Source organism: Oenanthe melanoleuca, linkage group LGE22, assembly GCF_029582105.1.
Source record: "Oenanthe melanoleuca isolate GR-GAL-2019-014 linkage group LGE22, OMel1.0, whole genome shotgun sequence".
NCBI lineage: Eukaryota > Metazoa > Chordata > Aves > Passeriformes > Muscicapidae > Oenanthe > Oenanthe melanoleuca.
In genome coordinates this window covers 398,311-423,688 of record NC_079363.1, presented here as the reverse complement: position 1 = coordinate 423,688, position 25,378 = coordinate 398,311, and the positions used below count along the sequence as shown (strand labels likewise).

Here is a 25,378-nt window from a genome sequence, read left to right as displayed (position 1 = left end):
GGCTCAGTGTCAGCTCAGAGCCGGGCTCTGTCTCCCAGGTGCCCATGTCCCCAGGTCCAGCTCTGAGCAGCCTCTCCCGGCTTTCCAGCCCGGCTTTCCCCAGCTCTGCCCCGGGCAGGCACTCGGTGTTTCCGTGGTGCCCCTGCCCCGCTCAGCTCCCTGTGCCCTGCAAAGGTGCAGAGGCTGCTCTCGGTGCCCCTGGGTGTCACTGAGCGAGGCAGTGACGAGCCCCGGGGCCCAGGCAGAGCCCTGAGGGACACCCCTCGTCCCCGGCCTCCCGCGGGACACGGAGCCACTGCCCACAAGGACCTGGCACGTCCGGCCGGCCAATTCCTCCTGCCCCGGCCAGCCCGGGCTGCAGCCCCAGGGCTCTGCAGGGCAGGGCTGGGGCTGTCGCCTGGCACCGTGGCCAAAGCCTCCCGGGGCTCTGGGCACGGCAGCGGCTACAAGGCCACGAGTCCGGGGCTGCTCCGTGCTGCTTCCAGGCTGTCCCTCTGCTGTTGGGTGCTGGGTGTGGCCCTTTGTGACACGGGTGTGTGTCAGGGCCCTCGGTGATGCGGGACATTGTGGTGCTGTCATGAATGATAATGTTTGAGATCGCTTGAAAATCAGTGGCAAGGGCATGAACAAAAGTCAGATTTAATATTAAGCAACAAAGCACAACAGGTTCGTTGGCAAGGTTCACTCTACTGCCTACAGGACAGCTCAGGCACAACAAGGGAAAAGAAGCAGCAACAAAATCAAACAAAATCCAGGTAAACAGAACAGAAATAAACAGAACTCTCTAGGGGAGTTTGGTGAGTGTGTGCTGTGTTTAGGTGCATGGGACAAAAGACAGTGTGGGGAAAGATTAAAAGGAGCACGGCCTAAAAACTTAACAACACTGAGCAGCATTTTAACTTCTACCTTAATTTGAAATGTAACATAGATTTTAGGCCTAGAAATTCAACAGAGGAACAACACTGAACTTATACCAAACTTAACTTATAACTAAACCATAATAATTCAACAGAAGAATAACACTTAACAGTATTTTACCTAACTTGGAGTTATAACCTCCAAGAGTTACTTAGCAAATTAATAGAGAAACAACACTTAGCTTATGACTTAGATTTAAAAATTTAGCAAAACAACAGCGCTTAGCATCATTTAAGTTCATAACTATAACTGAACCTTGCTTACAAGCCTATCTTAGATATCCAAGGTACTTCTACATCTAGGAAAGCTGCATTTCTCCCAGATTTGCTATAGCATATGTGCAGGGGCACACACATACAGGAACAGTCAGTGCAAGCAAGGCACCTGTGAAAAATTCCCATCAGAGCTCAGTGAAATCTTCCCTTCAGATGTTTCTGCATCTCCCACTGGCCGAAGGATCGGGCCTTGAGGAGTGAGGGGATCAGCCCAGGACACGTCGTGTTTCCGTGATCCTCCAGGCACAGCAAAGCCGAGGGTTTGCTGGCTCTGAGAGGCCCCCTCAGAGGGACACTGCTGCTCACAGCAAACGGTGGCCCAGGAGAGCTCGAAGGTCTCCTTTTGGATTTCTGTTCATAGGGTCACAAGACAGAGGGCTCCAGTCAAATGATGTTTCATCCTGGCCAGTTTGGGTCGGCACTTTCTCTAGAAGTGGGGGAATGCAACACCACACTGGGATCTCAGGGGTGCCCATGGCCTGGGTGATGCTGGCCCAATGCCAGGCACCCACTACAGCCACTCTCATTCTGCCCCTCCAGCTGCAACAGGGGAGAGAAAATTTAACCAGGAGTTCCTGGGTCGAGATAAGATGGGGAGAGGTGCTCACCAAACAGCAAAACAGGAACAACAGACCCAGCCTAGGCACACAGACTGAAAATATTACCAAGCAAATCAAAGCAGGAAAAGGAAAAGGGAGAGAAATCTTGGTCTCCAAACCTTTCCTGCCCACCCAACAGGGATCACCAGGACCATGGATCACCAGGGCTCTGCCCAACAGGGGTCACTGGGGATCATCCAACACCAAACCTCCCATGGGGGATGGAGCTGGAGCAGAGCACAAAGCTCTTCCCACACTCGGGGCACTCACAGGGCTTCCCTTAGTGGTGCCTCCGTTGGTGCTGGGTCAAGTGAGAGCTCCTGGAGAAGCTCTTCCCACACTCAGGACACTTGTAGGGCCTCTCCCCGGTGTGGATGCGCTGGTGTCTGATGAGATGGGAGTGCAGTTGAATCCCTTCCTGCAGTCAGGGCAGTGGAAGGGCCTCTCCTCTGTTTAAATCCGCTCATGTCTGTGGAGATTGGACCTGGTCTGAAACCTCTTCCAACATTCAGGACACTCATAGGGCCTCTCCCCAGTGTGGATAAGCTGGTGTTTTCTCAGGGTTGAGCTCCACCCAAAGCTCTTCCCACATTCCAAGCAGGTGTAGGGCTTCTCCCCTAGTGTGGATCACCTGGTGCTGTAGCAGATCAGATATTGTGCAGAAACTCTTCCCACATTTTTCGCACTCACAGGGTCGTTCCCCTCTGTGGATCCTCTGATGCCGGATCAGATTTGAGCTATGGCTGAATCGCTTCCAACATTCCCTGCACTCGTGGGGCTTCTCCCCAGTGTGGATCCTTTCATGCCGGATCAGATCAGAGCTCCAGCTGAAATCCTTCCCACATTCCAAGCACTTGTGGGGCTTCTCCCCTCCATGAGGCTTCTCCACCAGCTCTGAGCTCTGCCTGGATCTCCAGCCGCCTTCCTGGCACAGGGAGGGTCTTTCCTCCTCGCAGTTCCCTGGGCTGGGTTTGCAGCCCCTCCTCCTGAGGGATCTGTGGGGCTTTTCCTCCTCTTCCACTCACCCACGCCTTGGGAATTAAAAAACCTTGTTTGGGAGAAAAAGCAAGAGGAGGGGGCCTTGGGCTGGGGGTTTCCCCTTCCCCAAGTTCAACTCATGAAGTTATTGGGCATCTTGTGTATGTAAGAACTGCCAAACACCAAGATTCAGATCACAACTTCCCCAAAAATCAAGACAGAGATCTAAAATTACCCAAACAGCTAGACTGAGCCAAAATCCCTTCCAAAATATAAAGACTCAGGCTCTACAAAAATCCAAAGCACCAACATTTACCCAATAAAGCTCAAAAACACCAAGATTCACCTCTGTGAAAATCGTGGATCCTCCCCTTTCCAGTCACCTGCTGCATTTTGTAGGAGCAACGCGCCTGAAGCTGGGGGAGAGGCCGCAGATACAGGAAGAGGTGAAATCTTGTGCTGCTTCCCATTTCTGCTCCTCCGCCTCCTGTGTCCCTACTCTTCCTCAGATTCCTCTTCCTCCTACTATTATTCCTCTTTATCTTGCACAATCCCATCTTCTTCTCCCACGTACATTGTTTGACCATTTCATTCTTCAACCCTGCTTCTCCTTCTCTTCTCCTGCTGCCCCCAGGCCCAGCACCCACTGCCGGCTCCCTCTTCCCCCCAAACCCACAGTGCAGGAGCAGGGATGGAGCTGGGGCAGCTCGGGCTGGGGCAGCGCTGGGCTCTCGGCCGCTCCCGCCCGCACTCGGTCCCCACTGCAGCCGCTCCCGCCACGACAGCGCGGGGGGGCCCGGCCTTGGCGCTGCCCCCTCCCACCTCCCCAAATTCCCCTCGCGGGGGGCGCTGGGGCCCAGGGGGCGCAGGTGGGGTCCAGGTGGGGAACGCTGGGAGCTGCAGCTCTGCCTGGACCCCCATGGAAGGAAGAACAGGAAAGTGTCTTTACAAACAGATGCTGGGAATCCGCTTGGATATAGGGCCAGGGACATGTACATAAGGAAGTGACAGCAGAAGCCACCAGGTTCAGAAAATGTTATGAATTGACCACACAGACTGCGGCTCAGCCGAGGTCCTGATAAATTTACAAAATCCCAGAAGAACAATGACCTGACAGAGCCATGAATATTGCTACAAATACATAAGTGGGGTGCATATTAAGGGGGGATGCAGTGGGTGCAGTGGGAAGTCTGTACCTCTCAAATGCTTCAGCCAAGTAGAAGAAGCCTCTGTGAAATGCTGATGTTCAGGCTAAAAAGCATCTTTGAGTATTTGAAAAAAAAATCAAATAGAAAAGCAAAAGATTAAATATTTGAGACATATACTGACTGAAGGTTTGTGGTGTATTGACCCAGAAAAGGACCAGGGAATCTCAGAAGTAAAGTTACCCACCACTAAAATGCAGTTGGGGCAATTCTAAGGATTAATAGGGAAGTGCAGGACCTGGACTGAAGATTCTCTGTTCCCGACAGAATACTGTATGACTTTTTAATCCCAGATAGCCTCAATATTGTGGTATGGTCATAAGAAACAATAAAACTTCAGAAAATTCAAAAAAACCAAAATGATTGGTGCCCAAGCCATGGCTTCTCCAGACTCAGAAAAGAAATTTGAATTGTATGTGTGTTACAGTACATATAATACTATTAGTTTTTGGCAAATATTAAAATGAATACTATACGTATAATGTTGGAAAACTTTGGTGTATGAATATGGTTTTTTTTTTTTTTTAGTTTTTCTATTAACAAAACTAAAAAATAGTAGTCTAGTAAGTATGCTTTTCTTGGACAATAATATGGTGATGTAAAAAACTTTTGTTCATGTAACTAACTTGGAGAATGGTAGAAAAGAAAAGATAATGAGGAAATCTTTCACATTCTTGGATTATGGGATGACAGGCACCCAGGGAAGGAAAAAATGTTGATTTACAGGTTGAGGGAGAATGATTTTGAATAATGCATGAAGAATCATGAATATGCAACAAGTTGATGCATTTAAGGAAATATTTCCTGTGTTTGGGTGTACTCTTGCTGAAGGTCAAGACCCTTGTTGTTACAATCCTTTGCTTGATTGTTTTTGCTCTTACTGTCAATTATTAAACGTTTTAAAATTCACCAAGAAAGTGAACCTCGTTTTTAAAACCGTGGATATTACACAGGGCCATGCCAAAGGAGTTCTCATGATAAAATTTTTAACACAATGGCCAGAACGGCCTCGCTATCTGCAGAATTGTGCGGCAACAGCTTTAATGGGACCTGAGGCCCAAAAACTGATGGCAGGAGGATCTCCTGTTGTTCAAGTCTGGCACCAAGTTAAAGCATTGATAACCAAAAAAGCCTCTACATGGATGAGCACTGCTAGTCAAATAATTCCAAGATAAAGGATTGTGGAAGCAACAGACTCAGATGGGGAACTCATTTTACAGGAAAGATCCTTCAGGGGTTTATGGCTGCCTTAGGAACACAATGGGACCAGCATAAGCTCTGGCACACCCAGAGCTCAGGTCAGCTAGAAAGAATGAATGGGGAAATAAAGAATCTGCTTTGGAAGGTGGTGATACAAACCACGATGCCACAGTACAGCTTTTGCCACTGCTTTTGGCAAGAATAAGAGCCAGACCCAGGGCAGATATTCAGTTATGCCCCTTGGAATTGGTATTTGGAATTCTTATCCTGGCAATTCTCCACCTAATAGGGGTTGGATATAATGGATGTATATTTCTAACAGTCTGTGGCCACAATCCTGTGTCCTGTGAAATCTGTCCCTCAGGAAGCTGGGCTGGCACAGAGCCTGCCTTGGCACTTTGTTCTTCCCAACAATCAGGACATCGGGTCCTGCCTAAAGACTGCAGAGAAGCACCACTGGTGTCCAAGTGCCAAGGCCCATCCCAAGTGTCCCTGAGCACAGAAACAGCCCCAGCACAGCTCAGCACGGGGGGACCCCTCACCCTGGGCTCAGGGGCTCTCAAGCCCCGCAGATTTGCACTTCCCGGCTGCAGCACCAGCATGGGAGGCCCCACTGAGCCTGCACTGAAGGCAACGCAGCAGCAGCCAGGGCTCCACAGCGGGGGAAGCCCCTGGGCCTGCCCACACATCCTCTGCTCAAATCCTCTGCCTGGGCACCCTCCTTTGGCATCTCCAGCCACTGGGGCCAATCCTTGCTGCCACTGCTGCAGCTTCGCTGCTTTCTGTGCCTGCACTCCCACAGCTGCTGGGGAACACAACAGCACAATTCCACTCTGGATCTCAATTACACTCACACACTGGGCTGGGGGTGACTAGAAAATCACAAAAAAAAAAAAAAAAAATGGGCTAGTGCTGGAAAGTATACATAGTTAAATTTTAAAAAAATTATTTCTCTACTCAGGCTTGTTTTGCCGTTGCTTAGGGGAAGGAATTTTTAAGTTTGTTTAAAGGGCTGTTACACCACTCAACAGGAAAGAGTTTAACATCTCAAAAGACTGGGAATGGCCCAAAACATATTCAAAAAGATAATGATCATCAACAAAATACCAACAATCATCAGCAAACATCAAGGAACACCCAACCCAGTCACTGCCTCAAGGCATAGTTGGAGAACCTGGTATGGAAAAGGCTGAGTAGGAAATCCAGGAGTGCAGACGTAAGTAATATCAGAGGGGGAGAAATCCAGGGCCAATAGGAAACCAAAGAGTAAAAACTTCAAAACATGGAAGAAATTAACACTAAACAAATGGATTTCTATAGGTTCAGACTGTATAAAGTTTAGGAAAAATCCAGTAAAAATTCATATATGATTTTCTCTGCATACCCCATCGACCTGTGGGTGAAATTATTCCTGTCATACATCCTGGCAAGAAGAAAGTAATGCCTTGACCCTCTAATGGTAAAAACATCAAGTAAAAAGAAGGTTCTAGGGCGGGGAGGTGGGGGGAAACATATGAATCATCCAATGGCTGCTCCAGAGGAGAAGCATCAGCTCCATGCAGCCAGGAGAGCTGCTATAGAAATGCAAACTAAAACTACTGGGGCAAAGTATCCATTTTGCATCTGAATTACAGAATTCGATTACAAGCTGTCCTCGAAATAATAATCAACCAGACAAATCCAGCTCCTAACCTTCCTGCCGACCCACCCACGCCAAAGAAAAAGACAACATTTATGGAAAATTAAATTACTCAAACTACTGTTTGCAAGTAGATGAATAAAAATAAGTGATGAAACATAGAACAACAAAAATAAGAAAGTAGCATATAATCCAGTCCAAATGTAGAAATGGTGGGAATGGGAAATGTTCTCCTGGTTTCCTGGCAGACCATGGCTTAAACGAATGCTGTTCCTCCTCTGATGTGCTGCAGCAACATCTTTTTCCCATGCACGACACCTTGCTGAGTGCAGCTCATTCAGCAGCTGAGCAATGGGGATGCAGGTGGCAGCCAGGCCTCCTAATCCAGAAACGGCTACAAAAGGACAGGGAAGGAGGGCACTGAGAATAATCCCAAAATCAAAGAGGACTCAAGGAAGAAAAAACAGAATGAATGAGTGAATCTGTTTGGAGATAGGGTCAGGAACTTCTACAAGAGAAAGTAATGGCAGAAATCTTCAGTTTCAGAAAATGTTACTAATTGACACAGACTGCTGCTCAAACAAGATCTTCCTGAATTCCTGAACGTCAAGAAGCAGAAACACTTAACACAGCTGTGAAAATTGAATCTTATAGGAAAGGAGGGGTGCATATTAAGGGAGATATGCAGCAGGTGGATCAGGAAGTCTGAACCTTCCAAGTACCTCAGCCAGTGGGCAAAGGGAGAGGGAGATGCAGATGGGAAAATGAGGATAAAAAGGAGGCTGCGTTTTAGAGACCGCATGGCAAATGCCGCATGGCCTCTCCCTTTGTTCATCAATAAAGTCACTTTTACAAGACTCCTTTGTCTCCTTTAGGCACACAAGCCTCTGGCCACGTGAATTTTCCCACACAGCCCCGGGGCCTCTCTCAAACATCCCTTGCCCGCCTTGGGCTCCTGCCGGGGCTCCAGGCGGGTCCCGGCTCCATCCCGGACTCACCCCCAGCTCCCACCGCCCTCAGCTCCTGCTCACCCCGAGCTCCCGCCGGTTCAGGGCAGCAGTGGTTCCTTGGCCCGATGCCCGGGCCGGGCCCAGCGCGGGAGCCGCTCCTCAGGCGAGGTTTCCGAGAAATGGCGGAGCTCAGGGTAAGGCAGGGGAGTCTGTGCTGTGTGCAGAGCCCGCCCCTGGCTCCGACTGGCTGATTCTGCAGTCACTCCTCGTTCTAGCATGCTGATTGGGCAGAGCGGGGACAAGCCCGGTCCCGGGGCCAAAGACGCCATTGTGGCAGCGTCTGTGTAGGCCAGGAGCGGCGGCGGCAGCAGCTGGAGCCCAGTGAAGAGGCGGTGGAGCTCAGAGGCAACCCCAGCGCAGTGTCTCAGGCACAGGTACCGGGATGAGCCAGCGCTGCTCCGGCAGCGGCTCCTGCAGAGGCCCCAGAGGGAAGGAGACAATGGGCAGCCGCTCCCGCAGCGCACTCAGCTCAGGGAAACAGGCCGGGCACAACACAACATACCCGCCAGAGCCTCCTGCCGCCCCCTCTGCCCACAGCGAGTCCCGAACGCCCGCAGGACCGAGCGCAGCTCCCACCTGCGCTGGGGCCGCCTCTGAGCTCCACCACTGCCTCACTGGGCTCCAGCCACTGCTGCCGCTCCCAGGTTGCACAGTCGCTGGCACAATGGCACCTTTGGCCCCGGGGCTGGGCTTGTCCCCGCTCTGCCCAATTAGCGCACGAGAACGAGGAGTGACAGCAGAATCAGCCAATCGGAGCCAGGGGCGGGTCCTGCACGCAGCACAGACTCCCCTGCCTTTCCCCGAGCTCCGCCATTTCTCGGAAACCTCACCTGAGGAGCGGCTCCCACGCTGAGCCCGACCCGGGCATCGGACCTAGGAACCGCTGCTGCCCTGAACCGCCGGGAGTTAAGGATGAGCGGGATCTGCGGATGGTGGGAGCTGGGGGTGAGTCCGGGATGGAGCCCGGACCCACCAGGAGCCCCAGCAAGAGCCTGAGCTGGGCATGGGATGTTTGAGAGAGGCCCCGGGGCTGTGTGGGAAAATTCACGTGGCCAGAGTTTTGTGTACATGTTATAAATAAGGCAGGGCCGAAGCCTTTATTAGAATTCAGCTCTTTATTGAGAAGGGCTACAGGAAGGCTGCCGCCTGCTGCTGATGGTAGAGCCAGTGATGTCGCGGGGAAGAGGTCCTCTAGCCGTCCTGCAGGCAGGATGGGAGTCCCAGTCCTCACGCACACACACAGATCTCCCCTTAGCTCAGTTGGTCCAGGGTTGTCATTCTTGGGCACTACTTCATAGATGATGGTTACTCTGGCGAGGCTTCCTTTCAGCATCTTTGGGTTTTCTTAATTACCTGACGTCAGTGGTTTTTCTATATCTGGTGTCATTTTTCTATTTGTATGATGTCTTGGTTTGGCTGGGACTTCCGCCACAGAGGTGTCCATTTGGGAGTATTTGCTACTTTGCATATCAGGGCAGAGTCTTTTGACTGGCAGGGCTTAGCAGCAGGCGGCCAGAAAGGGGGCAAGGAGAAGGGCGGAAGTGGGAAACAGGAAGTATTGGTGTTTGAACTGGAAACCATTTGTGAGTACAGCCTCGAACTGAGGGATACATAACATATCTTCTTAGAACAGTAAGTAACCTAACTCTTTGGAATTTTATCTTGTAACCATTAACAGTATTGTTTCTAGTAACACTTTAACCGACAGCTGCTGACCCTGTATTCACCACATACACAAAGGAGACAGAGGAGTCCTGTTAAAGTGACTTTATTGATGAACAAAGGGAGAGGCCATGCAGCATTTGACATGCGGTCTCTAAAATGCAGCTTCCTTTTTATCCTCACTCTCCTGGCTTCACCTCCCTCTGCCTTTCCAGAAAAATAGGAAAGCTACATGGAAGGTTCAGACTTCCTGATCCACCTGCTGCATGTTCTCTTTAATATGCACCCCTCTTTTAGTATAACATCCGATTTTCACAGCTCTGTTAAGTGTTTCTCCTTCTCCAAGTTCAGAAATTGATCAGGATCTTGGCTGAGCAGCTAGCCCTGTTAGTTAGTAACATTTTCTGATACTGAAGATTTCTCCCATTGCTTTCTCATGTACATGTTCCTGGTCCTATGTCCAAGCAGATTCACTCATCGACCCTGTTTTTTCTTCCTGGTTCCTCTTTGGTTTTGGGATTTTTCTCATTGACCTCACTCCCTGTCCTTTTGTAGCCATGTCTGGATCAGGAGGCCTGGCTGCCACCTGCATCCCCTTGCTCAGCTGCTGAATGAGCTGCACTCAGCAAGGTGTCGTGCATGGGAAAAAGATGAGAGTTGCTGCAGCACATCAGAGGAGGAGCAGCATTCCTTTAAGCCGTGGTCTGCCAGGGAACCATGAAAGCATGTCCTATTCCCATCTTTTCTACATTTGGACTGGAATATGATCTACTTTCTTATTTTTGTTGTTATCTATTTTACTACTTTTCAGTTATCCTCTATTTGCAAACAGCATTTTGAGTCATTTAATTTTCCACAAACTCCTCCACCTTCTCTGAATAGGTAATCTGATCCAATCCCATGGTGAAGCGTTTTGTTCTTCATTTCCCTGGATTTGTCAGCAGGAAGGTGAGGAGCTGGAGGCGGCTGATTGATTGTTATTTCAAGGACTGATAATATATTCCTTAGTACATAATAATAATAATAATAATAATAATAATAATAATAATAATAATAATAATAATGATTCTAACAAAATTTAGTTTTTAATCTAATTATGGTACTGAAAATATTGCTGGATTTTCTCTCTCCTCATATGCATTCATTAAGGTTCCCAGGGGCTGGTGCATGGTGTTGTAGGATTTGTTCTGATGTCTATCTTTCCCCCATTTTTGGGCACTCCCTCTAGCCAGGGCTGCATCAATTGACCACTTTTCTCTAAATAAATCATCAAATACTTGGATTTCCAACTGATTTCTGTGGACTAGCAAGAACACCCCAGTGCTCTAATACACCCTATATAACACAGGCAATGACAGCACATGATGGAGGGTGGAGAGGGATGATTCCCCCCACTTTTTTTAGTAAAGTTTTCACAATATTCTTCGTTTGCTGTTTCCCTTTGCGGCTTGACCAATTTCTGTTGCAGTCAGATGTCCTCACTATGGGCTCTGCCTTTAGCTGTGCAAATTCCATCTGTGCAAGCAGGCAGAGGTGAGGGACAGAGGGAATCAGCCCAATTCCTCTCCCACGCAAGAAGATTCTGACCACACTTAGCCCCAGCGGTGTTAATATGCATTTCTAAAGCTCCTCTCCTGGCTGTCTGGAATCCCTGTTTCTCTTCCAGAGCAGGTAATGGATAACTCATATGTGGCACCCTCCCCGTCTACTTTTTTTTCTTATTACCAATATTTTATTAACATTTTATCTATTAAAGTATCATCTTTAAACCTCTTCCAGCTTTGCAAAATCCATCCTAAAGGGGAACATGGAAAAACCCATACCAAAATTTTGCCATCACTACGAGTCACCCACGTATATGCACAAAAAATTCCAATGCAAATCGTCAAACACTGCACGTGGGAAGAAAAGGTGGGATTGTGCAGGAGAAGGGGGAATAGTGGGAGGAAGAGGAATGTGAGGAAGTGTAGGGATGCAGGAGGAGGAGCAGAAACAGGAAGGAGCACAAGGTTCTACCCCTTGCTGTATCTGCAGCCTCTCCCAAACCCCAGGAGTATTGTCCTCATCGCATGCAGCAGGTGACCAGAGAGAGGGATCCATGATTTTCACAGGGGTCAATCTTACTGTTTTTGAGCTTTATTAGGCTAAATGTTGGTGGAGTTTTTTTTATTTTGGAGGGGGTTTTGGCCAAATCTTGTTTTTGTTGGTTTTTCATCTGTGTTGTGATGTTTGGAGGATTTTTGGGCTGAATCTTGGTGTTTTGGAGGTTCTTATACACACAATATGCCCAATGTCTTTTTGAGTTGCAATTGGACAAGGAAGAACCCCCAGTCAAAGGCCCTCTTCTCTTGTTTTTTTTTCCCAAACCAGGATTTTTCATTCCCAAGTCATTTACAGATGGAGGAGGAGGAAAAGCCCCTGAGATCTCTGAGAAGGAGGAACTGCATTCCAGCCTAGGGAGCGGCGAGGAGGAAAGACCCTCCATGAGCCGGGAAGGCGGCCGGAGATCCAGGCAGAGCTCAGAGCTGGTGGAGAAGTCTCATGGAGGGGAGAAGCCCCACAAGTGCTTGGAATGTGGGAAGGGTTTCAGCCACAGCTCTTACCTGTTCCGACACCAGATGATCCACACGAGTGTGGGAAATGTGGGGAGAGTTTCAGACAGAAGGGCCACCTAAGGCAACACCAGGTGGTCCACACTGGGGAGAAGCCATATGAGAGAGGGAAATGTGGGAGGGATTCAGAGGCATCTCCCACCTGATGCGGCACCAGGTGATACACACTGGAGAATGGCCCTACACCTGCTTGGAATGTGGGAAGAGCTTTGGGGTGTTTGGGCTCTGGCTGTGTTACATGAATATGAGAGACTCTGACTTTAAGAGAACTGCATAGTTCTGTACTATCTGGAGAGATTACTGACAGTGAGCTATTCATAAATGAGATACAAAGTAATAACAATGAGCAGATGGGAAAGACTTAGAGCAGCAAAAGTAGACGACTGAGGAGGTACCTTAAAGTAGCAAGTAAGAAGGTAGACATGCAGAGAAAATATAGTAAAGTAGCAAATAGGTAGAAGAGACATGACTGACTTAGGGTGCTCGATTGCTTGAGCCAAGAGGTGAAGAAATTGCCATAAAAGCACGTGAAACCAATCAATAAATAACAAGTAATATATGGACAATGCTCACTAACCAATGATATGTTTGCTGGCCTTGCATGTTGCAACGTTTAACCTATAAAAGAATCACTGTACAACTAACAAACGGATTAGACTTGCATCATATTGATCTGTGAGTCTTATCTCGCCATGAAGACCCTTCCCTAACTAAGGCTCTGACATCTGGTGACCCCGACGTGATCCTGACACCGGGTCGGACAGAGCGGACCGAGGGCGAGGCATCCTGCATGGTGCAGTGAGCACAGATGACTGGGGCGTCCGAGAGAGGCGCAGCATGGCCACGGCTGACTGGTGAGTCAGGGGAGCAGGATGGGAATTGCCCCATTGGCAGTGAAGCACGCTGTGCTGGATAGCCTCATGATGCTTGCAGACAAGACTGATAAACGGCTGGATCGAGCCGCAGTTACAAGCTTGCTTTTATGGTGCTGGCGAAAAGGACATTTAATGGATACTACTCAGATGTATAATATTAGCAACTGGGAGAAAGTGGGAAAATAATTATGGGAGCAAATACAGCTCGGGGCTCCTGAAGCTAAGAAATTAGCTCAAATTTACCAGGAGGTACGCTTGGTGATTGAAAACTTGCACGGGGAGGCACATGTAGCAAAGGCTCTAAGGGGAGTCTTTCGACAAGAGGGGAGTGAAGCTGAAGAACAAGATGTGAGTTCTGAAGCAGAAAGATATGTGGAAGTAGATGACAGACGAATAGGTACAGTAAAAGAGGTTTTTTAGTCTCACTAGCAGATCAAGAAGCCTGGAGAGGTGTAGATGAGGATTTACCCCACTGGACAGGAGAATATTCACCCCATTCTCCTGAGCCCAATGCTCCTTCTATGAAGGTTGATCCAGCAAATGTGCCACTCCCTGACGAACACGGGATGACTTTGGGAGAACATGCTAAGCTCATGACAACTATTAGCTGAAATGAAAAGACTTGATGCTGGTTCTAAGAAAAGTGATATGAAGGCAGCATATAAAAAGGCTCATGATGCAATTGTAACAGGATAGAAGAGTGCTGAGGAACAATTGGATGAGATAGAGAGCAGCAGGAATAGTGAAGAAAACGTTTCTGCTGAGTTAGTAAAATCTCAAAATAAAAGACATTGGGACCTAGAAAGGGTGAGGGTAGGAGAATGGACTATAGAAGAGGCTGATAATTATATACCAAGTATGGACAAAATGCAGCAATTGCTAAAGAAGTGAGGATTTGGCTTAGTGATGGAAGAGACACAGAAAAGAACACAGGAGAGGGACTGCTTGATTCACTTTCAGGCACCTGGCGAAAAACTGAGAAGAAAAGAAGTGAGGAACCTATGCTGCCACCTAGAGATCCAACATTTAATAATCACAAACACTGGAAAGGAGTAATAGAAAATGCTCAGTTAACAGGAGATTTTACTTTAATGCCTCTTAATCTGCCAGTAGTAAGAGATGCACAAGAAGACCAATGGTAAGGCTTGGATTGGAAAACAGTCACTCAACTGCAAAAAACAGTTATGCAGTATGGCATTGAGAATAAATTAGTAAGGAATCAGATAACAGCTTTATTTAAATATACATCACTTGTACCAACAGACATTAAGGCAATCATGGAGCTTGTGCTTACACCTACAGCATATATGTTATGGTTAAATAAATGGCAAGAACGATTGGAAGACAAGATGCTGAATAATCTTAATTTACCTGCTGATGACCCACTTAAATTTGCTAGCCTGGATCAGATGATGGGAACAGGGCTTTACCGTGATCCCCAAAGACAAGCTGCCCTTCATAGTCATATATTGACTCAAACTCAAAATGCAGCATTGGCAACATTTCTTGCATTGCCATAACTTGGAACTCTACAACGTCCTTATACAAAAATTATGCAGGAACCAGAAGAACCTTTAATGAAATTTGTAGATCATCTTCGAGAAGCCATAGAAAATGCCCCCAATGTGCCTTCTGAATTAAAACCAACATTAACAAAGGAATTGGCAATGCAAAATGCCAATGAAGCATGTAAGCGACTAATAGATACTCTTCAACCTAGTGCATCTATTGGTCAAATGGTTGAAGTATGCAATAGGGCTCCATTATTATGGGAAGCTGAAAAGGCAAAAATTCATGCTTCTGCTATGGCTGTTGCCCTCAAACAAGTTCCAAATCAAGGAAAGGGTAATCGAGGAATGAAAGGAGCTTGTTATTCTTGTGGACAGGTAGGACATTTAAAAAAGAATTATCCTCAAAGAAAAAAGCACAAACCAGTAGAAAGTCAAGTTCCAAATGCTTTTCCTGGAGAATGCATGTGATGCAATAAATGGGGACATCGAGCAGAAGAATGCCATTCAAGATTTAAGAAAGATGGAACTCCTTTGTCGGGAAACTTGGTATCCCGCGGACCGATGGACGTGGGGAAGAAATATCCTCAGGCTATGGCTGTCTCCATGAACTCACCGATGCAACCAGAGGAAGTGCAGGAGTCCATTTGGCCGTGGCAGCAATAATAGTCATATCCGATGACAAAGTCCATGTCATGCCATCCACATGTTCTGGACCCCTTGGGAATGGTCTCTCAGCACTCTTAATTGGCAGATCATCTGCATCCAAACAAGGCTTCCTGGTTGTATTGATGCTGATCATCAAGGTCCTATAGGAATCATGATTAAATTATTTACTCCTCCAGTGACTATACCAGCTGGATCTAAAATAGCACAACTTACTCCTTTTCACAGCCAGGTTCCGTGTCATAGTACCATCGAGAGAAAAGGAGGATTTGGATCAACTGGTTCTTTACAGGTTGCCTTCTGTGAACAAGTTACCATGCAGAGACCCCAGCGACGAGTGACCTTTATCAATTTCATCAAAAAAACTGGTCATTCAATTTCTGCTGTAGGCATGCTAGATACAGGATCTGATGTGACTATCATTCCTGCTAGTGCATGGCCTCCTTCATGGCCAACGACAAAGGCATCGTCAGTAATGGGAACTGGAGGTATCATGGTAACTCGAATCTCCCAACACACAATAAAGGTCCAAGATGATGAAGGAAATACTGCTTGGGTCAAACCTTATGTGGTCCATACGCCCTTATGGATCATAGGTCGAGTTGTATTGAGTCAGTGGGGAATTTCCCTTTCATCACATTTTTGATAGTGGTCGCTGATGTCAGTTCTCGCCCAACTATACAATTGCCCTGGAAAAAATCTGAGCTGGTATGGGTTGATCAGTGGCCACTTCCTCAAGAGAAGCTGCAACATCTGGAAATATTGGTTCAAGAACAATTGGATGCTGGTCATATTCGTCCTTCAACTAGTCCTTGGAACACACCTATCTTTACAATCCAGAAGAAATCTGGCAAATGGCGACTGTTACATGATTTGCGTGCTGTCAACAACTGTATGGTAGGTATGGGAACTCTCCAGCCAGGGCTACCCTCGCCAGTTATGCTCCCTGAACATTGGGATTACTAATTATTGATCTAAAAGGTTGTTTCTTTACCATTCCGCTACATCCCTCTGACTGCGCAGATTGACTGTTCCAACAGTCAATCGTCAGGGTCCAGCCAAAAGGTATGAGTGGATTTTACTTCCACAAGGAATGAAGAATTCACCAACAATTTGTCAATGGTATGTTGACTTGGCACTGAAACCCTGGCGAGAACAGTTTCCAGAGTTTTGTACTTATCATTATATTGATGACATCTTAGTTGCCAGTCCTACTTCTCTTACTGAAGAGCAGGAGAAAATTTTGAGAAACTGTTCAGAAGCCTATGGCTTGATCATTGCTGTGGAAAAAATACAGAGAACTGCTCCATGGAATTATTTAGGCATGATGATCACAGAATCTAGAGTATGTCCGCAAAAAATGCAACTGTCAGTTGATATACAAACATTGAATGATGTGCAAAGGTTGGTAGGTGATCTGCAATGAATCAGAATATTCTGTGGTATCACAAATGAAGAATTAGAACCCTTACACGCATTGTTAAAGGGAGGATCAAGTCCGACAGACCCTCGTAAACTGACCAATGAAGCAAAAGAGGCTATTATACAAGTTGAAAAGAAGATTGGACTAACAGCAGCATATCAATATGAACCAAGTTTGCCCATCACTCTAATTATATACAATAGACTGAAAGAAGTATCATTAATTATTGGTCAGATAGATCAAAAAGGAAGCTTAAGAGTTGTAGAATGGGTTTTTGCTTCAAGCAATCTGCATAAAACTATAACTACTCGACATGAAGCAATTAGAGCACTATTACTCAAAGGCAGAGAGTACGTACCATTGCAGGAACAGAACCAAAACAATGTATTTTACCAATTGAACCGCTAACATTGGTAAAAGATTGGTCTTTAAACAGTAACGCTTTTGCCTTAGCAGTAGCAGGATTGGAAATTGATAACCACTACCCGAGACATCCGCTTTTCCACACTACACTGATCTTAGAAATGCGCTCAGTGGTGGTACATAAACCTATAGTAGAAGGTACAACAGTTTTCACAGATGCCAGTACAAGGATGAATAAATATGGTTATGCTATGCAAGTCTCAGGTGAATGGAAAGTGCACCTCGAGCAAGGAACTGGGTCTGCTCAAGTCCTAGAGATGAGAGCGGTCATATGGGCCTTACAGGACTTTGCTGAAATGCCATTGAATTTGGTTGTTGATTCACTTTATACAGTAGGAGTGGTAAACAGGATGTCCAGAGCATTGACTGGCCAAATAAAAAACAAACAACGGCAAGCTTTATTTATTCAGTTATGGAACTTACTGGAAGAAAGACATCAACCTTTGTTCTGTATGCATATTCGTAGTCACACTAGTATCCCAGGATTCTTTACAGAAAGAAATAATATAATTGATCAAGCAGTGTCAGTACCAGTTCAAACTAATTGTAATAACCTTCAAGATGCCTCAGAGTCACATTCTTTTTTCCATCAGTCTGCTCGTTCACTAAAACGGCAATTTGGCATTACTCAGATGCAAGAGCGATTGTTGCAGCCTGCTCTGATTGTGCTAAATTGATACTGATTCAGCACAATGGAGTCAACACATGAGGCCTCCAACCAATGCAAGTTTGGCAGACCGACACCACAGAATTCCAACCATTTGGACAGTTGAAGATTCTTCATGTTACTATAAACACCTGTTCAAAAATGATATGGGCTACAGCAGCCACATCAACATATGCCAAAGCTTCTCGATCTCACTGGATGCGAGCTATTGCAATTTTGGGCAAGCCTGATGTCATCAAAACAGATAATGCACCTGCTTATGTTGGCCGTACTATTAAACAATTCTTCAAAAAATGGAAGATCAAGCATATCACTGGCATTCCCCATAATTCTACGGGTCAAGCTATAGAGAGAGCTCATCAGGACCTGAAGAGATTGCTGTTTGCATTGAAAAAAGAGGGGGAGCTTGGTCCTCATGATTTAATTGCAAAAGCCTGTTATGTTTTAAACTGGCTGAATCCTAGAGAAGATGACAAGAAGCCCATTGAACAGCATTTTGTCGAAAATTTCAAAGACTTTACAACACACCCTGCCCCTGTAGATGTGTATATCCCTCAACTAAACACATGGGAAGGACCCCAAAACCTACTAACATGGGGACGGGGTCATGCTTCTGTTTCCACGGGTACTCAAATGCGGTGGGTTCTGGCCAAATGGGTTTGACCACATTTGATTTCTCATGGAGCCAAGTGCAGAAGAACTCCTGCCGCTAATCCAGACTGTGAACCTGACGTTGGCTCATAGAGTGGCTCAGCATGATAGTCTAACGCTGTTGGACTTCATGGAAGAAGCAAAGAAGAGGGAACAATATCGTTGGTGTTAGTAGCTACAAAGATTAAGGATAAGGCCAAAGAATTAAGACTGTATTTTCCACAAGAACCTTTACAATTAGTTCAAGAATTATTAGAAACCGGATCTACTTTGGGAAAACGTCACCTTAAGCTTAAACAGGCAAAATGCATGAAGTGTTAGAATTGTAACCCATGGGTTTGTTTTGAATGTGGGGAGTGTAAAAAGATCTATTGGCACTATAGTGGAAACAGTTCAGGAGCAGTCTGTGATCATTGCCAAAGAAAACTATCTATTGACTTTTGGCAGGCACTGTGTGAATATACTGGATTATCTCTTTCAGATGTGATATCTTGTCTTGACGCTAGGGCCGAAAGAGCGCAATCTCTGGTGTGATTTCACTGTGAAAAGGAGCTACAGCTAATTGCAGCCTATGCAAATACAAGAATTATAACCACAGAGTGCAGTAGAAATGTTAACATTCCTATTCAATATTGTGTTCTTGGTATTAGTTGGCGTGCAGAAAATGTGTATTGGAATAGAAGGAGGGGCATATTTCACACATCCAAGGGACAACATGTGGGTCAAAAATAAAACAAACCAGACATCACTATGCTTGGGTCTAGGAGGTGTAACTGAGCCCTTTAAAACCTGTCTTATTGGAGTGCCTGTGTGGAAGCCAAAAGAATTTCAGAATTGGGTCAAAAACCAAAATTGCTTAAATTTCACTTATGTGAACACAATTACAACTCCTGGATTGACCAATGCCCAAAGGGATGGAGGTTGGCAGTGCGAAATAATTAAAAACTTCTTTGATAACAAAACTGCCCCACCAGAGGAGTTAGATACTTGGGGATGCTTGAATTCAACTAATGCTATGCAAAATGGAGGATGATTTTTGTTTGAGCCTCCTTCATCAAGTTTGATAGCAAGTGACAGGGCATGGATATCGGTAGCCTCTGATCTAACGCTTACTGAGGTTCACAAACAAATATACATGGAATGCAATCTTGCAGAAAGTAAGGCTAAATATTTACCCCCAGTAATGTTTTTAATCTGTGGAAATCGTGCCTGGGCGGGCATACCTGCTCGTCCCATGGGAGGACCATGTTACTTAGGCAAGCTTTCTTTATTCCACCCAAATAATGCAATGGACACACAGAAGTCAAGAGTGAGAGAATCGCAAAAGAAGGGATCTTCATGAATTGGCCTGTGAAGGAATAGGTGATCCTGTATTTTGGTCAGAATTGCGTACCATTATCACCTCGGTATTTTTACCTGGAGGTACAGCTGCTAGGACAATGAAGACCTTAAAACAAGTAGCTTGCTGGGTCAGGGCTGAGGTGAACTTGACCTCAGAAATTTTGCATGAATTAACAGTAGATGTAGCTAGCACTAATCATGTGGTGTTACAAGATCGAGCTGCAATAGATTATTTGCTTTTAGGTCATGGATGTGAGGAGTTTCAAGGAATGTGTTGCATGAACTTGTCGGACCATTCAACATCCATTCATTCAAAAATCAAGGCCTTAAAACAGGGATTACACAAATTACAAGAATCCTCATGGTCATTTGAAGGATACTTACAATTGTTAGGATTAATAACATGGTTGGTGTATCAGGCAATAATTGTAGTTGTAGTTTTTGTAGTTATCTTGCTCTTTGCTCCATGCATTTTGCGATGTTTGCAAAATCAAATGCATAAGATTGCTAATCTAGTTTTTGAAAAAAGAGGGGGAAGTGTCGGGGCTCTGGCTGGGTTACATGAATATGAGAGACTCTGACTTTAAGAGAACTGCATAATTCTGTACTGTTCGGAGAGAATACTGACAGTGAGCTATTCATAAAGGAGATACAAAGTAATAACAATGAGCGGATGGGAAAGACTTAGAGCAGCAAAAGTAGACGACTGAGAAGGTACCTTAAAGTAGCAAGTAAGAAGGTAGACATGCAGAGAAAATATAGTAAAGTAGCAAATAGGTAGAAGAGACATGACTGACTTAGGGTGCTCAATTGCTTGAGCCAAGAGGTGGAGAAATTGCCATAAAAGCACGTGAAACCAATCAACAAATAACAAATAATATATGGACGATGCTCACTAACCAATGATATGTTTGCTGGCCTCGTGTGTTGCAACAATGTTTAAAGTATAAAAGAAGCACTGTACAATTAATAAATGGATTAGACTTCCATCATATTGATGTGTGAGTCTTTTCTCATCTCGCCATGAAGACCCTTCCCTAACTAAGGCTCCGACATCGGGGTCAGCTCCAATCTGAGAAAACACCAGCTCATCCAGACCGGGGAGAGGCCCTACGAGTGTCCTGAGTGTGGGAAGAGGTTTAAGTCCAGCTCCAATCTCCTCGTACATAAGCGGATTCATACAGAGGAGAAGCCCTTCCGCTGCCCCAACTGCAGGAAGGGCTTCAAGTGCAATGACACCCTCACTGCCCACTGGCGCATCCACACTGGGGAGAGGCCCTACGAGTGTCCTGAGTGTGGGAAGAGCTTTGTACTCTGCTCCAGCTCCATCCCCCATGGGAGGATCGGTGTTGGATGATCCCCAGTGACCCCCATTGGGCAGAGCCCTTGTGATCCATGGTCCTGGTGATCCCCGTTGGGTGGGGGGAAGGGGTTAGAGAAATTTCTCTCCCTTCTCCTTGTGCTGCTGTGATTTGGTTGGTAATAAATTCCTGCCCTGTACCCAGGCTGGGTCTGTTTTTCCTGTGCTGGTGCTTGGTGTGGGATCCCTCCCATTACTTCTCTCAACTCTCAGGCCTCTCCCCCGCCAATCAGTGAAGGCACTAAAATAATTGAGCTAATCAGAGGTTGTGGTGCTGATGACTCGTCACTGTCCAGACAGTTCCACAGCGCCCAGAGCTCCTCACCTGGACTCCAACCATGCCCCACCCTTGCCCCCTGCGCCCTCCACCAGGGGAATTTGGGGTGGGGGGAGGTATCAGAACCTGCCCAGAGCTGGCCATGGGGCGTGTGGCGCAGCTGGAGCCCTACTGGTGCCACTGGGAGTCCCTGGGCTGGGGACACAGAGCTCCTGGGTGAGTGGGAGGGGCAGGAAGGGAAGTGGTGGGAATGGTGGGAAGAGTGGGAAGAATGGGGAAAGAAACGGATATAGGGAGGTGGGACTCCTAAACACATGTTGGAGGTGGATGGCAACTGGGGAGTTATGGGAAAGGGGAAGGAAAATACAGAGAAGGCTGGGAAAGAGGAACTGGGACCATGGGAAGAAGGGTCCCCTGGCGGCCATGGGGCACTGGGAGAGCGGAGCCGAGTTTGCCCCGGAGCTCTTGGCTACTGTGGCTGCTAGTGGGGCAGCTGGGTGTTACCCCTGGATCTGTGTCCTGCACACACAGGGCTGTTCCAGGAGATGGTTAAGTCCAAGTCACTTCATTAACGGCACCGACCGTGTGAGGTTCATGGAGAGGAACGTCTCCAACCGGGACCAGTTCCTGCACTTCGGCAGCAATGTGGGGCTGTACTTGGGGACACCTCCTTTGGGGTCAAGGTTGCCAGATACTGGAACAGCGACCCAGAATGGATGGAGCACAGGCAGGCTGCAGTGGACAGGCACTGCCAGCACAACTACGAGTTGTCCAGCCCATTCCTCATGGAGCGCAGAGGTGAGCGTGGGGCAGAGCATGTCCCCTCAGGCCCTGCCCTGGGAATGACCCTGGAGCCCCTCAAAACCTCCCTGGAAATCACCTGAGACATGTCAGCCCTTCTCGTGCCCATCTCTGGGGCCTCCTGTACCCTCAGCCCAAGTGACTCCCGTGGCTCTCCAGTCCATCCCAGTCTCTCCCAGTGCCCTCACAGTCCCTCCTAATTCCTCTCAGTCCACAGCCGTTCCATTCCCAAGCCATGCCCAGACTTCCACCTTCTCTGCCAGTGCCCCTCCAAATCTCTGCCCTCTCCCCCCTTGTCCCCCCAGTTCCTCTGAGTCCATTCCAAGTGCTTTTCATTCAAATCCAAAATTCCAACCTCTATCCCATTGCCCCAATCAACTCCATTCTCTCCCAGTGTTCCCTCACTCTCTCCAATTTCATTCCCAGTCTCTCTCAGTGCCACATAAGTCCTCTCCCATCTCTCTCAGTTCCCCTCAGCTGATCCCATTTTGTCCCCACTCTCTCCCAGTGCCCCCAGTGTGTCCATCTCACTGTGGCCCTCAAGTTCCAAGCCCAGCCCTGGCTGCCTGCTCTGTTCCATGACAGATTTCTATCCTGCCAAGATCCAGCTGAGGTGGTTCCAGGGCCAGCAGGAGCTCTCAGGGCATGCGGTGGCCACTGACCTGGTCCCCAGTGGGGACTGGATTTCTACCAGCTCCTGGTGCTGCTGGAAACCCTCTCCAGGTGTCGGATCACCTCCAGCTGCCAGGTGGAGCATGTCAGCCTGGAGCACCCCCTGAGCCGGCACTGGGGCACAGCCTGGACCCCAAAGTGCAGGGGGAGTGGGGGAGGTACTGGGGGGCTGGGTGAGTGGTTGGGATGTGTTGGGACTAACTGGGAGGGAGTTTGAGGTAGCCTAGTTTAAACTGGGAGTAGGGCTCAGAGGTCTAGAATGGCTAAAAAGGGGTTTGAAGAATGCTGGGGAGGATGGGATGGGGTTCTGGGGATCCTGGTGGGAATTGGGAGGGAGTTTGGGGGTGCTGGGTGTTACTGGGAGGGATTTGAGTGAGCCTGGAAGGGCTGGGAAAAGTTCAGGTATTAGAAAGAAAGGGTTGGAATGAGTGATGTTGGTTGTGCTGTAAAAACGTTGGGAGAGGGGCTTGGTGAGTTGGGTTGGGACTGGGAAGGGATTGGGAGAGGGTTTAAGGGTCCTGGGGCAGTGGGAGAAATGGGGAGGGGGCTGGGGGATCCTGAGAGTGACAGGAGGGGCTTTCATGGGTCCTGGGGAGGCTGGGAGGACATTGGGAGGAGGTTTTAAGGGTGGGCTGGATGAAACTGGGGGAGACTGGGAGGGTGCATGGAGGAGTTTGGGGTGTCTGTGAAAGGATTTGGGGGGTTCTGACCCCTGTGGTCCCCCAGAGATGAAGCCAGATACTGCCCGCAGCAAGGTGCTGATGGAGATTGGGGTCTCCGTGTTGGGCTTCGTCTTCCTGGCGCTGGGGCTCGGCTTCTACCTGTGCAAGAAGGTGAGAGGGGGTCCCGGGGGTCATGTTCCCCCTCTCCCAGAGTGTGTGTGCTCCCCCTGGGGCCCTAAGCCTGGCATCACCCCCATTTCTCTGCCTGCAGACCTCCTGACCCAGCAGCAGCTGCAGCCCCTCGCTGTGGCCTCAGGCCCAACCAGGATCCCCTGCTTCGTACCCGTGCTGATTCTGGCGGAACAGCTTGTGTCCCCCCCAGCCCCACTGTAACTCTGCCGCAGCCCAGATGCTCCCAGTGTTCCCAATAAAGCTTCCCAGTTACACCCAGTTCTGCTTACTGGGCAGCACTGAGGATAGACTTGGAGCTGCTCACCGATTGGCTGAATCTTCATCGCATTGTCTGATTGGCTGAGGAGAGACCCGAGAGTGGAGAGAAGGATCAGGAGAAATCCCGCCCTGAGTGCCAGCACAGGAACAACACACCCAGCCTGGGCAGAGGGAGGGAATTTATTACCAACCAAATCACAGCAGGACAAGGAGAAAGGAGAGAAATTTCAACAGTCCCTTCCCCCCACCCAACATGGATCACCAAGGCTCTGCCCAGTGGGGTTCCCTGGGGATCATCCAGCACTGATCCTCCCATGGGGATGGAGCTGGAGCAGAGCACAAAGCTCTTTCCACATTCAGGGCACTCACAGGGCTTCCCTCAGTGCTGGCTCCATTGGTGTTGGGTCAAGTTTGAGCTTTTCTCGCACTCAGGACACCCTTAGGGCCTCTCCCCAGTGTGGATGCACTAGTGTCTGATGAGATGGGAGTTGTGCTTGAATCCCTTCCCGCAGTCAGGGCACCGGAAGGGCCTCTCCTCTGTGTGAATCCGCTCATGTTTGAGGCAATTGGAGCTGGTCTGAAACCTTTTCCCACACTCAGGACACTCGTAGGGCGTCTCTCCGGTGTGGATGACCTGGTGTCTTCTCAGGTTGGAGCTGACCCCAAAGCTCTTCCCACATTCCAAGCAGGTGTAGGGCCGCTCCCCTGTGTGGATGAGCTGGTGCTGCATCAGCTGGGAGCTGCAGCTGAATCCCATCCCACATTTCCTACACTTGTAGGGCTTCTCCCGAGTGGGCATCCTCTGGTGCCAGATCAGCCAGGAGCTCCAGCTGAAATCCTTCCCACATTCCAAGCACTTGTGGGGCTTCTCCCCTCCATGAGGCTTCTCCACCAGCTCTAAGCTCCGCCTGGATCTCTGGCTGCCTTCCCGGCTCAGGGAGGGTCTTTCCTCCTCGCCGCTCCCTGGGCTCGATTTGCAGCTCCTCCTTATCAGGAACCTCCGGGGCTTTTCCTCCTCCTCCATCCACCCACACCTTGGGAATGACAAGCCTTAGTTTGGGGAAAAAAGAGGAGAGGGCCTTGGGCTGTGGGTTCCTCCTTGCCCAAGTTCATCTCAGGATATCATTGGGCATCTTGTGTCTATGAGAACCTCACAAACACCAAGATTCAGCCCAAAAATATTTCCAAACACCAACACACAGATGAAAAACCCCACAAACACCAAGATCCAGCCAAAACCCCCAGCAAAATAAAAATATCCAGGTCCCATAAAAAAACAATGCCCCAACATTTAGCCCACAAAACCTCAGAAACACCAAGATTCACCTCTGTGAAAATCGTGGATTCCCCTCTCCAGTCACCTGCTGCATATGATGGGGACAATGCTCCTGGAACCTGGCGAGAGGCTGCAGATAGAAGGAGGGGTGGAACCTTGTGTTTTTTCCATTTTTGCTGTACATCCTCCTCCTTTTGTGTCCCTACTCTTCCTCACACTCCTATTCCT

The 25,378-nt window shown here is 48.0% G+C and overlaps 2 pseudogenes; one reads left to right on the top strand and one right to left on the bottom strand.

The window, feature by feature from the left end:
* Nucleotides 1-1,950: 1,950 nt before the first annotated feature.
* On the bottom strand, nt 1,951-24,898 carry LOC130265826 (zinc finger protein 501-like; annotated as a pseudogene).
* On the top strand, nt 21,713-23,704 carry LOC130265913 (class II histocompatibility antigen, B-L beta chain-like; annotated as a pseudogene).
* Nucleotides 24,899-25,378: the final 480 nt, after the last annotated feature.